Consider the following 10,172-nt stretch of genomic DNA (forward strand, 5'->3'; position numbering starts at 1 on the left):
CTATTCTTGATGCGGTGTTTAGTACCGTGTTGTCAAAAAATATATTATGAAAATAGCTGACAAATGATAACGCTAAGTGGGTTTCATAGACTAGCTAATCAGCTAACTTAGTGCAAGCTAACAATGTACAGGGTTTCCGTGGGTCCTTAAGTCATAAAAAGTCTAAAATCAGATAATCCGAATTTTAGGCCTTAAAATGTCATAAAAAGTCTTAAATACGATTTTGACTGGTCATAAAAATGTGTTGGATTATATGTGACTTTTATAGCGTTTTAAACTTCAGTGCTTTTTTAACGTGTTTGGGGGATCACTCCACAACGAAACGAAACCCTCATGGATACAATAAAAACACTGCAAACTTCAGCCAGTCAGGATTTATTGGAGCACGCCAAGGTAGTGTGTTGCGTTGTGTGATAATGTGGTGCCTTTAAAATTGTTTCTGTTAACATTGCTTCGAACATGGGTAAGTGTAAGTTCAACCAGATCTGGCTCGAGAATAGTGCATTTAGTGCTTGGTTGAAGCCTGTCGAAAATAACCCATTTGAAGCCCACTGCACTTTGTGCAAGAAAACGCTGAAATTAGCTTCTTTGGGTATGAAAGCATTGGAGTCGCATGGAAGGTACATAGAAAAACATAATGCCATTCTAAAAAGCCAGCAGCAAACACCTGCAATCACCCAATTTTGTTCTGGTTCATTGGGAACATCACCCGGCCCCAGTGCGACCCAGTCTGCTGTATCAACTTCAACGCCTACGACTCCGGTTAGCGACCTCCGGACGGCGTTCGGATCTTCGCCAACGTTAAAAGCGGAGGTGCTCTGGACTTTACACACGGTAGCAAAACAGCAGTCCTATAAAAGCAATGATGACAAAGGTGAGCTTTTTGTTCCCTGATTCTGACATCACTAAAACCTTCAAGTTGGGAAACGACAAGACGTCGTACATTATGCGATTTGGATTGGCAGATTTCATTAAGAGAGACCACTTCTCAAAAGTGAATAAGGGCCCATTCGTGCTGATGTTCAACAAAAGTCTAAACCAAACAATCAAATCCAAGCAGTTGGACTTGCATGTACGTTTCTGGGAAGGCAAGCAGGTACAGTTGAGGTACCTGGGGTCTTGGTTTTTGGGGCATGTGACAGCCCAGGACTTAATGGAAAAGTAAGTAAAGGTTTTATTGCGTGTGCTTGCCTTCGGCAAGAGCACAACCTTTGTTATCTCACATATATATTATTGGGGTGTGCTTGCCTTCGGAGAGCTCAAACCACTGTTATCTCACATATATATTTATTATTTCTTTTCCCACCCCTAAGGATCCGGCAATATTTGGACTACATAGACAATGTCGCTGTCAAAAGTTTTGTCTTGCTAGCAAATGATTTGCTTGTATTTTTATTTACGTTCCGTTGCACAGTTTAGGAGGTTACAACGTTTTTTGTGGCAAAAAAGTGCATTCTGTCAACGAAGGGTACTCACTAGCCTACGTCACTACGTCAGCACACGTTAGCAACAACGCATCGATTCAAGGTGATAGAGACGTTCTAGCACGCAAATTGGAGCTTGGATTATGAGTGAAAAATACCCCCCCACAAAATTCCCAACAATTGGACTTTGTTGAGAAAGCGATTTCGAGTGGAAATGCCATCTCAGATTTTTTATTTGGGTCGTGAAAGTCTTTGTAATTTGAACGAGTGCGGGTCACCTTTGAGAGATAGATCAACAACCTGTATGACAGCGTGTCATAGTTTTTTAAAAATGTCATTGTTTGTTCTTCAAACGTTGGTTCGCTTAAAACGGGACCATGTGAACACTAACCGGACCTAATGAAAATCCACTGATTCCGACCAAGCAAACGGACTAATAGGTGTGAAAGTACCCTAAAATCCAAAGTCTTTCAATAGGTGAAACTATCTGACTTGTGACTACTAAACTCCATCGCCACAACCTTAACTTTTTCAATCTGTTCATGAAAATAATTCATATCAGCTAGACCGTACAACGGAATTAACATTAAATCAAATTCAACCAACGCAATCGCTACCAAGACGAACAGTCTAGTAATAGTAGTAGCCTACAATTTACCGGGGCAGCTTCTCCACACAGCAGGGCTATATCGCATTTTGCCTTGTTACTGACAATGATTGCTACCACTGACATTTTTATGAATTACTGATTTTCCCCTAAATAAATGTTAAGCTTATGTTTTTGGGGGCATATTTTCAGTTAGCAGATGGTACTATTTGAATCGCGATTCCATCTGAGATAGCTACTGCTGGTAACGTCTTTGTTAAAATAAGCTTTAAAGGGGGTTCTTTATTAATGAATGAATGCAATATGAGTAGGCTAAATGCCTGAAAATATCAAGGGAAAAACGTACAATAGAGATTGGGTCAATTTTTACACCGGTCTGCCAAATGTATTCGTTTTGATTCAACTATGTGGTTGCTGATCACCATTCCCTCTTGCAGGGGAAATGAGAAGACAACTATTTCATTCTACTCTTCACTATTAGTATTTTGAGTTGTAAATGAGCAGAAAAAAACATGGTTTTAAGTCTATGTAATCTGTATAAATAATAAGTAGGCTATGCATTTTTATATAAAATATACAGAAATGAGTTAAATACGGACCTCTGCAACTAACGAAAGCAAGCGCACTCTACAATTTCCCCAGAAATTGTACCCTCTCTAGTTACAATAAGCATTACAATGTTTACTCTCACGTTCATTGATTTTTTTCCCCCCGAAAGCAATGCTGTGGCAAACTGGGGAAATGATATTGTTTCAGTTATCCCAAAGTGGTATATAGGACAGTAGTAATGGTGTCTACTTCACACAATTCTAGCTGTGCTGGTGGTTATTTCGCAATAAATCTAAATGGGGGATACTTTGAGCACAGCTAGGACCATGTGAGGAAACTGCCATTGCCACTGTCCTACATATACATCACTTTGGAGGTAAGTGAAACTATACAAATTTGGAAAATGGGTGAACAAAGCCATAAAATGACACATTAACATAATTTCTTGGTTACTTTTCAATGCTTATTAACGGCACCAAAAAAAAAGATATTCAGTCATTTCAAGTATTATAAGAAAAATTGAGTGTGAAAAATAACTGTTGATTTATCTTTTTTTTCTCAGGTGTGTGTGGACCAACTTAACCTTAGGAGCTTGGTGTCCTTCTCGATGGATGGGCCCAATGTAAGTTTTGGGAACTTTTTCAACAAGACTTTGCAGAACAGTATGGAGGAGCTCAGTTTGTTGCTGTGGGGAGCTGTGGACTCCATACATTACACAATGCTTTTAAGAGTGGCTTCTCCAGGTGGCAGCTGGAAAAACTTTAGAAAGCCATGCACACACTGTTCCACAACATACCAGCAAGGAGAGAAGACTACATTGCTGTCACCAAATCCACCATCTTCCCTTTATCATTCTGTGGCCACCGATGCATTAACAATTAACATTGTAGAAGTGAAGGAGAAGAGCCCCATCAAGTATCCAACGGTTAGGCAGATGGCGTGTCTGGACCCCTCTGTCATGTTCAGAGATCCAGACAGGTACAAGAGGCAGATGAAATGTCTTGTTAAGACGTTTCTGCAGGACAAACAGCTGGCAGGAGGTATTTGTGCAGGTTGGAAAAGTTATGGAATAGGCTATATACAAAAGAGGTCCGCACTCAGAAATATTCTGAATATTGTATTCAAACTGTTAATCCGAGTGCTGTAAACAAAGTCAGTGTGTTAGACAGAAATCTTTTGCCACACCTTTAAATAGACGTTATTAGTAACAGGCCAATCACATAGACAAATTTCACGTAAAATTATTTTTTCTACAAGTTTCTCAATCTTAGGTAGAGCTACAATTTTTATACAGTACAATAATGGGGGCATTAATGCTTTGCCACACAAGCCCGCATTCGAAGAAGCAGCCAGAGTTCGCTAGGTAGCTGCTAGCCACAGTGCCGCCGCTAGCTATTTTGGTGCCCTACGCATAATTCCTTTATGATGCCCCCCCCCCCCACCACCACAGCTGCCCTGTCAATGCATCCACATTCTGTGTTTGATATGATGCTGGTTACGGAGTTAATGCGAGCGCACAATGCGCACGAGCAAAATTTTGGGGCCTTTATTTGAGTGCATGAGGTATTTTTGTCTCAATTTTTCAGCCCCACCCTTACGTTTCTTAGCATGGTTTTCCAAATTAATTATAAACATTTAAAACTGAAAGCATGCAGCCAAGGAGCTCTCCACCTTTATTACTCATTTAAAAAATAATTTGATCAATCGAATATAAAAGCATCATAGAATGTACAGTAAAGTAACATCTAGCTGGCGTCAGTTATTTCAAATGCATAGATAATGTTTAACAGTAAAATCTAAATTTAGTTTGCACCTAACATATTTGAGTGTGCTAAAATTAGCAATAACGTCAGCTAGTTCGAGGTGTATGCATAGGCTAACTATAAGTTAGCAGCATATTTCCCGTATTTAACAATAATTAAACATGGACTTACCTGAAAGTGATACACGGGCATCATCGTGCAGTTTATTTCTTTTTCTGCCCCCGACTCCTGTTGTCTTTTTGAGGCCATTTTCGAAAAGTTTACCTAGCCTACTGTCAAAGTTCGTCAGGCCGCTGAGATATAAAAGGGCACCCACGGCGAGCTTGGAAAGTTGTGTGTATTTGTTTTTTTGTGGGGTGGGGGGCACCATCGTAACGTTTTTTGAGCAATTAAATATATCTCTTGTTTTGTGATAAACATGCCTAAAAGGTGCGTAATATTTATATAGGCCTACTGAAATAATATCGGCATTATAATTATAATAACTATGATGATTTTTCAGTTGGCAAATTTTTGGTGCCTCCTCAGACCTTGGTGCCCTACGCACAGCGCGTAGTGCGCGTTATGGGAGCGGCGGCACTGGCTAGCCATTAGTAGTGTTACTGTTACTAAGCCGCCCTGTTTGTCACTGCTTGACCGAGCCGAACAGAAGTGCTTGCTGTATTCGCGCCGTCTAAATTGATTGTTAGGATCGTGGAGCAGATCCAATCTACTCGCTCGCGTTTGATGACGTTCTTCAATTCCGTGCAGCGGTATTATGAATACAGCGGAAGCACTGGAGTACATCGTACTAGTGACATTTTAAGTAGCCTGACAATGGAGACGGCAAATGTTGTCGGTTAATAGCAGTAATAGTTTACTATCATGCGTCCTGTAAAGGAATGAATACACAATGCTAATCCTGCTGCAATTCCATATATTACTTAGCCTGACGTTGTCATACTCATAATTCTAGTCAGAATATGAGTCTGAAAACTCTCAGTTGGGCTTTGAGTACGGAGCGTGTTTCAAGCGAACTCGTAAAACAAATGCCTCTACGCTCAATTGGATAGACCTACAACCAATCAGAGCAACGTATTATGTTGTTTGTTGAAAACGAATTCAACCCAAGGGCTCTTTCGTGACGTTGTTGATAACGTTACTGTTGATCATCTGTCCTTCATTGTATAAAGCCCGCCCTGGCAATTTCATTGGTCCGTCCCGATTCTGGGTTTTCTGTAATTGTCCCCAATACGAGACCCTCCAGACCCAACTTCCCGAACACATTTTTTGTGGGCGGGAGAAGTTGGGCTGGCAGCCAGGCTATATACTACTAGTTATGTCTCTTACTTATTAGAGACACATATAAAGTCCCATGACATGCTGTTTTGGATGCTTTATGCAGGCCGTAGCTGTCCCCTAATATTGTAGCCTGTCTGCATGTTGTCTTGTGACATCCTAAGAGGAACATGTTCAATTGGAGCATTGAGCTGCGTTTTTCAAGGCAGAGAAGAATACCCTGGCCCGGTTACACCTGTAGATATACCAATGTGTACTGACAATGCTGAACGTGTGTCTCATGTAATCAATGTGTTAGAAAATGAGTAAGGATAATGAAGAACCGAGAAGTTTGTGAGACGGTCCGCATGAAGCCAGCTATACTGATTGCAATAGGTATCTGCATGCTGCAGGTAGACTGCAGGGACGCTTCCCCGATCTGTGCCCTCCTAAAAGGGCAAGTGAATACCGTCAACCCCTGCCTAGCTTCGATATTCTTATACATACCTTGATGTGTTCTCCGCGAGCCCTCTGCCTGTAAACATGTCTGTGCTGTGCCCTTTGCAGGGTGCACCGTTTCGAGTCCCGCAAGCTGCAACCGTGTCCATCAAAGCATTGGTGGCAGGTGTCCAGTTGTACGTTTGGTGTGCAGATCCTTCATCATGCAGCCTTCTGGGGAGCCCGTCTCTCGGTCTTGTAATGAGCGGTGCATGGAAGCAGCGGGCTGAAAGCAGACAAACGTCTTCCTAACACTCCACCTTTACTGCACAAACTACCACTGAGACAAGGGTGCTTTGTGCCAAGTCGGCACCCTGCTCGATAGTGTTTCTCGGGTTCTGCGGTGTAAAGGTACCCCCACTGTGATGGTCCACACTATACCTTTTGTCCCCTCTCCTTCATGCGCCAGTACCTGCTGTACTGCCCCGGGCGACACCTGATGAGCCCCTGTTTACCGGTGACGCAGCCGGCAAGGCCACGGCCAGATCGTGGCTCATGCAACTCCTAAGTTCTGTGCGAGTGCTATGGCCTGTCCCCGGAGCTGTATAAAGCATATTCCTTCCGAATCGGGGCGGCTGCTTCTGGTGCGCTTGAGAAACCGAGAAAGGCGCTCGAGCAGAAGCCGAGCAGGGCGCTCAGGCCGAGCAGGGCTGAGACCTCCGGTGACCAATGTGGTCCGCATGTATCTTGTGGTTGGGTGGCTTCATACTTTGCAATGGTAGTATGTCTCTTCGGATCTCCATGCAGCCATGGTGATCCGCAGACGTCCTCTGATGCACTACGTCGCCATCAGAATCCAGTGTCTACATGGGGACGTCCGTCCAGATGCCCTGGGAACAGCGGATGCACTGCTGATTTGTCTCACACAGTTTTGTTGCTAGTACCATTGGGATGTCACGTGGTCCTCCTGAGGCTCAGGAGGCGCGACGCTCCACTCTACACATAGTATAGACTGGCGGAGTTGTCAGTGTTTTGGGGATTTATCATGTCATGCATGCTGCAGTGAAGGCAGGGAGTGCTTCCCCATGTACATCCATTCCGCCAATGTTAAACCATTTGTCATGTGTATGAATAAATGGTGAAATCAATCACGTGAGTGTCTTGACTGAAATAAGCGGAGCTAGTTCAGGCATGGAACTCGGGCAGTGCGCGCCATATCACCCATCGCAGTGTTCTCAGCCCATAGGCTTCACTTGATAGGCGGCGCTATAAAGTCGCACACATGCACACACACACGTCCTCGATTACCCTTGTGTTCTGCGCTGCTGCCACCCACCACCATCCCCTTCGCCCCCATGTGGTCTGTCTGTTCTCCCCGTGGGGGATTTAACTTGTTGCTCCCTGCCTCATGTCATGCATGCTGCAGTGAAGGCAGGGAGCGCTTTCCCATGTACATCCATTCCGCCAATGTTAAACCATTTGTCATGTGTATCAATAAATGGTGAAATCAATCACGTGAGTGTCTTGACTGAAGTAATGTAATGATTAATCAATAAATTCTTCACTTTTTCATTGCTATAGGGGATGTCATTCTCCAACAATTTGAGGCCTTCCTGTCCCTTGAGAGCAGAAGCGAGGAGTTCCTCTCCTTCCAGCCGATGCAAAAGAGGTTGGATATCTTCTTGTGTGGTTTCCTTTGCAAGCTCTATCCAGAGCTTTGGGCATTCTGTCAGAAGCTGCTCATTTTGTCCTATGGACAGGCCTCTGTGGAAAGAGGTTTTTCTGTGAACAAGGAAGTTGAGACTTGCAACATGCAGGAGGACACTGTTGTTGCACACAGGCTTGTGTGTAATTATGTCACTCTTCACGGGGGGGGGGTTACCAAGGTTCCCCTTACAAAAGAACTCCTGACTTCTGTGGCATCAGCCAGGTCCAGGTACCGTGTACAACTTGATCAAGAGAGAAGGAAGTAGCAGTGTGATGCACAGGGCCAGAAGAGAAAGGCTATTGAGAATGACCTGGAAGTACTAAAAAAGAAAAGAAAAACCATCCAAGAAGTTTCTGAAAGTCTGGCTAGAGATGCAGACAGATGTGCAGAAGAGGCAAGGTTGGTAGTCGGATGGCCCAGCTCATAACTAAGTCAAATGCTCTGAGGAGAGGCTGCAAGGAAAAGTTAGTTGAGCTAAAGAACATTGAGAAGGAGATTGCAGCCAAGGGAGAATAGCTCAAAGAAATAACGGCAAAACGATAATCACAAAGCAAAAAAAAAGAAGGTATCTAGACCAGCAGTCCCCAACCTTTTTTGCTCCACGAACCGGTGTTGGGAAAATTGAAGATGTAACACATTTATCCTGTATAAGAATGATTCTGTGTTCAGCATTCCTTTTGTGTAGAGAGAGGCCTACCCCCAAATCTGAACTTTGGGGAACACGAGGCATATGTAAACAAGGTGACCTGGGCTGAGCACTCTCTTACTGGAGAGGCCATAAAAGATGTCTGGCCTTATCTGTGTTGGGTGAATCATGTGGTCAAGCTTACAGGGGTCAAAAGGCACACACACGCACACACTCAAACACGCACGCACACACGCGCGCCAGGTCTATGCAAGGAGCCAATGAAGAAGAGCAATGGAACATTTGCATGCCTTTGTCGTAACCAATGACTGTAAAGAGCGGTTCTGCTTAAATAGCTAGCTAGCACAACATGCTAGCGGACAAACTTTGTAGCACAATGGCGTGTGATGTTTTTGTCTCCTTGCGGGCCGGCCGCAAGCAATAAAGCTTTCTTAAACTTGTTCACCGACTGACTGTGCAATGCTTGATAGATTAATCTTTCTGACAACCGGTTTCATGTAAGACATTTTCACGGACCGGCAAGGACGGACTGGGAGGAAAGATAGACCATGGACTTTGATCCAAACAGGCCCACCAGAACCGATCGGCACCACAATGGTAGCTCGTGAGCTTTAATTGGGGTGTGCTTGCCTTCGGTGAACACAAACCATTGTTATCTCACATATATATTTATTTGGGTGTGCTAGCCTTCGGCGAGCACAAATCATTGTTATCTCACATATATATTATTGTGAGAATGCTGTTAAGCTCACTATTGTTTTCAACTTCTCAGTTTTTTGGCCTTTAACTAGTCCTGCATACTTTCACCAATTCCTGCAATTTTGGAATCAAAACGTTCAGCTCCTTCAGGAGATGTTGCCTATGACTTCTGGTATTTCTCACTTTTATACTTTTTAAAGAATTAAGGTTTTTGTGCAAATTATTCTCCCATTAAAAGTAATGATAAATCCTTTCAAATCATTAAAAAGCTTCCTCCACTTTCAAACTTAACTAATTCAGCATACTTTCAGCTAGAGACACCATTCAACTTTTAAAATGTTCACAAGACATTCAGCTATTCCCAAATGATTCAGCTTTTTCGAATAGTCAGCCAATTTTGAATTGTGACAGTTTAAATACATGAAAGATTTAGCTCCTTGATTTTTATGATTTAGCAAGCCAGTAGAGTGTCACACTGCTGGCTGTTCTTTTTCTGATATTCAAGTAAATTGTCAAACAAATTCCTTTGACGTTCATATAGCTTAACTAACAGAAACAGGTTATGCCTTAAAATGTAGGAAAACTTGTCCTCTTTCATGTAACTACTAAAGAGCTCACATTTACAGATTTTCAGCTTTGAGCCTTGAAGCGAGAGCAGCCTTTCAAATTCTCTCACTAACTTCAATGGAGAGGTGGGTAAAATTCGTCAGAGAAGGCCGAAAGGAAGACGATTTTAAAACTGCCGGTAGAGTCGTATTTCTGTTGCCACAGCCTAAACTTTGTCAATCTGTTCATGAGAATAATTAATTTCAACCTGCCTTACCACAACGGAACGTTAAATCAAATTCAACCGATGCAATCGCTACCAAGACAAACACAGTCTTGTACTCTACTGTACTGGTAGTTGTACAATTTACCGGGCAGCTTCTCCATACAGGGCTATATCGCATTTTGCGTTGTTACTGACAATGATCGCTACCACTGAGTTTTTTATGAAGGAGGGATTTTCCCCTAAACAAATGTTGAGGTTATTTACGTTTTTTGGGCATATTTTCAGTTATTACACGGCTGTTCTTAATGC

The 10,172-nt window shown here is 42.9% G+C and overlaps 2 pseudogenes; both read left to right on the forward strand.

The window, feature by feature from the left end:
- The first annotated feature begins 459 nt into the window (after positions 1 to 459).
- On the forward strand, positions 460 to 3,462 carry LOC146260555 (uncharacterized; annotated as a pseudogene).
- Positions 3,463 to 3,466: 4 nt separating this feature from the next.
- On the forward strand, positions 3,467 to 8,262 carry LOC146260556 (uncharacterized; annotated as a pseudogene).
- The last annotated feature ends 1,910 nt before the right edge of the window (positions 8,263 to 10,172 follow it).

This window comes from Hypomesus nipponensis, chromosome 13 (genome assembly GCF_054491055.1).
Source record: "Hypomesus nipponensis isolate SF chromosome 13, ASM5449105v1, whole genome shotgun sequence".
Classification (NCBI taxonomy): domain Eukaryota; kingdom Metazoa; phylum Chordata; class Actinopteri; order Osmeriformes; family Osmeridae; genus Hypomesus; species Hypomesus nipponensis.